The sequence below is a fragment of the Rhinatrema bivittatum genome, chromosome 18, assembly GCF_901001135.1.
Source record: "Rhinatrema bivittatum chromosome 18, aRhiBiv1.1, whole genome shotgun sequence".
NCBI lineage: Eukaryota > Metazoa > Chordata > Amphibia > Gymnophiona > Rhinatrematidae > Rhinatrema > Rhinatrema bivittatum.
This window is the reverse complement of record NC_042632.1, coordinates 12,429,247-12,435,246: the sequence shown is the minus strand read 5'-3', so window position 1 is coordinate 12,435,246 and position 6,000 is coordinate 12,429,247.

Genomic DNA, 6,000 nt, shown 5'->3' with positions numbered 1-6,000 from the left:
AAAACCTAACATTGTGTAACTACAGCAAGGGTTATTTTTCCCTATATGCATCACTTTGCACTTGTCCACATTAAATTTCATCTGCCATTTGGACACCCAATCTTCCAGACTCACAAGATCCTCCTGCAATTTATCACAATCTGCTTGTGATTTAACTACTCTAAATAATTTTGTCATCTGCAAATTTGATCACCTCATTCGTCATACCCCTTTCCAGATCATTTATAAATATATTAAAAAGCACTCCACTGTTTACCTTTTTCCACTGTGAAAATAGACCATTTAATCCAGAAGTACATGGGGAAGAAAAATTACTTCCCTGGAAGGGATCCAGGGTGAGTAGGTACATTCGCCCTGACAGGTTCAATAGAAAGGAGTGGACAGGTGAGAGCTCTGTGGGCAGGCCCATGCTGTGCAAGAATAAGGTGCAGGCCCAGCTGGGAAGCTCCTGAACACATCTCTGCCCTAAGATGAAGTGAATGCTGTGTGAGCAGGCTGCTGAAGGGAAACAGTTTACTTGGTGTAAATGCTAGATATACAATATGTAAATGAGGTTAGCAAGTAGCACATTTAAGACTAATCGGAGAAAATTCTTTTTCACTCAACGCACAATAAAGCTCTGGAATTTGTTGCAAGAGGATGTGGTTAGTGCAGTTAGTGTAGCTGGGTTCAAAAAAGGTTTGGATAAGTTCTTGGAGGAGAAGTCCATTAATGGCTATTAATCAATTTTACTTAGGGAATAGCCACTGCTATTAATTGCATCAGTAGCATGGGATCTTCTTAGTGTTTGGGTAATTGCCAGGTTCTTGTGGCCTGGTTTTGGCCACTGTTGGAAACAGGATGCTGGGCTTGATGGACCCTTGGTCTGACCCAGCATGGCAATTTCTTATGTTCTTAAAGAAGGCTGGAGTCAGTGTGGCTTATGTCTCCAGCCAAAGACGTTTACTCTGCTATCCAACACTAGATTTTATCCATGGGCAATTATTCCTTAAACTGGCATGGAGCAACAGTTGATACTAAGAGTTTATGCAGTTGCTGTCTTCCTCTTGATACATCTGGCTATTGTAAATAAAGCCTCATTCTTGTAAAAAAGCAGATTTTTCTAAGCTGGGCTCACTTTGGTTCTTCTGTGCACAAAGCCAAATCTTTTCATTTCTGATTCCAGACATTAAATCAATTAAATCACATACAACAAGCATTGATGGTCACCTAGGATGCTAAGCTGGTGAGATCACATTCTGCCCAGCAAGGTATTTAGTGTTATAACTTCTGCTACATGCAGGTTACCTAAGGGCAAGGAGGACCCTTCCAAGCCGTAAAAGCAGGTGATATCCAGACCTCTCTCTACCAACTTTATTAGTTTAGTTTAGTAAGGAGGTAAAGAAAATCCTCACCATCTGGGAGAGCTGGGCCACCATTTGCGGAAGGGCACTCTACCCTGGAGTAGGTGGGTAAACATCCTCCTCTGTCACCCATATGGACTCATCATTTTCTTGGACCTGCAGTAGCTGAAGGTCACTGAGAGGAACATGTTGGTGTGGGCACTTGGGCCAGGGATACAATTGGTGCCAACATGGTCTACAACAACTGCACCAATGCTCTCTCTGTTGGCCTGAATCTGGCCAAACCATTCTCACCTGCAAGGATTCTCAACACGCCAAGGCCATACTTTCCATCAATGATATTCTTTCCTCCCAGAATCAAGGCACTCCATGACAATATGCTCCACACCAAGGAAAATAACTGTGCCTTGGCAGGCACCAGTGTACTGTACATTGAGGCAACTTGAAGACACCCTGGATAGTGCCAACACTGGAACATTTGGGAAGCACAAGCTACCATGGAGGCTGTCCATGCCGTGGAGGACAATGCCATCTGAACTAAAGAGCTTTTCACTGAGGCCAGACACCCTTTCTCAATGTTGAGTTGGACCCCACTCCAACACAGCCATGCACCAATGACACTGTCTTTTTCCAACACAGACAGACCCAGACGGAATCCCTCATACTGCTTAGGCACTCTTCTTTTTACCTTATCCTTCCCACACAAAACTCAAATCCTCGCCTGTGGCTGATCCATGAGATGGCACCAACAGAGAGAGAGTTTTACAGACAGACCTGTGGGAAGAGGGGAAGGCTGACTCCTGGTGCAAATTCGAATGTTTCCAAAAGAGGTCTTACTCCAGAAGGCAGACTGGCTATTCTGCCAGCCTTGATGCTGATGCTTTGGGGTCTTAAATAACGTTACTGATGCTATTTTCTGTAGCTCTCCATCTAGGTACAAGTCTGCCCATAGGAACATTCTGCCACAGTTAGAACAGTTTGAGATGTTGCGGTCCATGACCAGGCACTAGTAGATGACACTCATGCCCATGATGGATACGGAAGGCCTTGAACCCACTAATGGAGGCTTTCTTGGATTTAGACTTTTTCATTTAGAATTTTGAAAAGTAGATTTTGAAAGTTCTTTTTGAGGGGCTGCTGAGGCAGTGGCACAAAAAAGAAATTAGTGAAAAACTATAAAAAATATGGAGAAAGAGGGAATCTGTACATATGGTAGCTCAGGCAAAGAGACCGAGGGGCTCACAAGGCAGTGAGCACACATCCTCAGAAACACTGTTAAACTCAGAGCTTAGTCTATGTTGGTGATGTCAGATAACATTATCCACTGGTTATGGCTGATTTAGTCCTGTTGGTTGATGGAGAATGTGCTATTAACAGAAGCTCTGTAAGAATAGGAAGGCAAACATCAATGGCATAAACTTGATGAGCTTGTGATATGCTGATTTTATAGTACTAACAGGACCTAAAATAATTCCTGGCAACTCTCCGGATTTCACCCAGAGACTCGGATAATTTGCATCAATAGCTGGGTCTCTGGGAAAACCCTGTTAACTGTTCCAGTCACTCTCCTTTCCTCGGTAAGCTTGCAAGGAACAGGAGAGGAGGGGTGAATCTGAAACACACACCAACAAAACAAAAATGAAATTTGGACAAACCAAAGAATACAAACATCAAGGCATTTTAAATAGATTTTTATAGTGGTTTTTTAAATTATAGCTGTGATGTAAGCATTATTATTATGGTGTTTAGCTCTGGAGACTATATTTCAAAAAGGGTAAAAGCAGACCAGAGAAAAGCAAACAAAATCATGTGGGATCTGTCTCATCAAGTGAGACTGGAGGACCTAAATATGTATACCCTGGAGGAGAGAAGAGCCAGGGAATATATAATACAGATTTTTAAATACCTAAAAGATATTAATGTACAGGAATCAAATCTTTTCCAATGGAAAGGAAGCTATAGAACTATGAGTCATCATATGAAACAAAGGGTTGAGACTCAACGTCAGGAAGTATTATTTCATGACAGGGGTGATTATATGCCCTCCCTGAAGAAATTGTGAAGACAAGAAGAATAATGGATTTCAAAAGGGCATGGGATAAATACAGAGGATCACTAGTGGCTAGAGATCCCTAGTGGCTAGGTATAACATTTCTGCATGGGGGTAACCTGCATAGAGCGGTAGCTACAACTTTAAATATTTTGCTGGGCTGAATGGATCATTTGGGGTTTTTTTTTATCGGCTGTCATTTACTGTATTATTATGACTGAGGTTTTAATCTTTTAGTTTTTATTGGGGCTCACCTGTTATTTTATGTGTTTAAATGACATGATCTTCTTATAGGTTATATCATTTTATGATATTGGATTGTATTTTGGGTTTTAGCTGTTTCCAGGCTTGAGCACTTATAGAAAGATGGTTAAGAAATCTAATTCAATAAAATAAGATGGAAAAGGTTTAATAGATGTAAAAAAGAATTAGGAATATCTGGTACTCTTACGGATTTGGATTTATTTAATTTACATGTTTATATTCCGCTTTTTGGCACTTCAAAGCAGATTACATTCAGGTACTGTAGGTATTTCCCTATCCCCAAAGGGCTTACAATCCACTTTGAAGTGCCATAAAGCAGAATCTAAAAATCAGATAAATAAATAAATCTTGCCATGGCCTATATGAGCAAGAAGACTATTTAAACCAGTGAGCATGTGTATGAGCAAGAGCAAGTCATGAACATGTGTGTGAGCGAGTTTGTGAGCCAGTCTGCATGCTTATGAGAGAGAATATGGAAAAGTTACTACTTACCCGATAATTTTGTTTTCCTTAGTGTAGACAGGTGGACTCAGGACCAATGGGTTATGCACCTCTGCCAGCAGATGGAGATGGAGCAAGCTAACGTCACAGAATATACACCCCTGCAGCAACATCAGTCTGCCAGTATTCTCTTTAAAAGCAACTGTGAATAAACTAGCAAAAAACTTGATTAAAAACAGTCAACCATTAAGTACAGTCAACCACTGTACTTAACCAACAGGAAACACTGAACTCAGGTAATGAATGTATGTACCCCAATGTAGGGACTGGGTGAACACCAGTAATCCCCTGGAACACATAGTCCGATAGGAGGACCATTAAACCAATCAATTAACAGCAAAGGGTCCTAAGTCCATCTGTCTACACTAAGGAACACAAAATTATCAGGTATGTAGTAATTTCTCCTTTCCTAGTGTGTAGACAGATGGCCTTAGGACCAGTGGGATGTACTCAAGCTACTCCCGACTAGGGTGGGAGGCTTCTTGCCGTCCAGTCAACACTGCACATGCAAAGGCTGAGTCCTCCCAGGCCTTTACATCCAGACAATAATACCTGGAAAAAGTGATTAAGGAGGACCACTTCGCAGCTCGGCAAATGTCGACAGGAGACAATCTAACCTCCGCCCATGACACTGCCTGAACTTTAGTGCAATGACCCTAACCTGAGTAAGCAATAGCTTTTCAGCCTCCACATACACAGCCGTGACTACTTCCTTAATCCAGCGAGCTATTGAAGCCTGCAAAGCTGGTTTACCCTGCTTTCTTCCACCATGAAGAACAAACAGGAGACCTGTCTTTTGGAAAGGTTTAGAAACCTACAGATACCACAGGTCATGTCTCTTGACATCCAAAGGACGCAACAGGTGATACTCTTCTGCATCTTTTCCCTTATCCAAGGATGACAAGGAAATAGGCAGATTCAAGTGAAAATCAGAGACCACTTTAGGCAAGAAAGAAGGAACAATACGCAGCTGTATCACTCCTGGAGTCACCCAAAAGAATGGCTCCCAGCATGACAAGGCCTGCAGCTTGGAAATTTGGCGCACAGAACATATCATCACCAGAAACAAGGTCAATAGCTATAAGGAAAGGTTACACAGTGGTTGAAACATAGGGCCCACCAAGAAATCCAACACCAGGTTAAGATTCCACAAGGGAACCAGTAACCACAAGGGAGGATGAAGATTATTTACTCCCTTCAAGAAATGGGCCACATCAGGATGAGATAAGGATTCACCATTGATATGACCTATGAAACAGGCAAGAATCGCAACCTGTACCTTCAAGGAATTAAGGGCCAAGCCCTTATTTAATCTATTCTGCAAAAAATCCAAAATGAGCGGGATCTTCACTGAACGAGGAAGAACACCTCAATCCTCACACCAAGCCTCAAACACTCACCAAACCTGCACCTAGTAAGGAAGTGGAGAACTTTCAAGCTTCAGGTAAGGTGGCAATCACCGCAGAAGAATAACCACATTTCAACAAGCGAGTCCCTTCAAAGGCTATACCATAAGACAAAAACAAGTCAGATCTTTGTAAAGGACAGACCCCTACTGCAACAGAGGTTGCAGCAGAGGTATTGTGCAGCGGAAGATGAAGGGGGGGGGGGTCTCTACCACAAGCCTTCGCAGATCCGCATATCATAGTCTTCTGGGCCAATCTGATGTCACCAGGAGCACCATCCCCATGTGGCCTTCGATCCTGAAAACAATTCTGCTCAGCAGGGGCCACAGGGGAAAGGCATACAGCAGCTTGTCTTCTGGCCAGACTTGTACAAGAGCATCGATACCGAGGGACTTCAAATCTCTCCTGCGAATGAAGAAGTAAAGAAACTTCACAT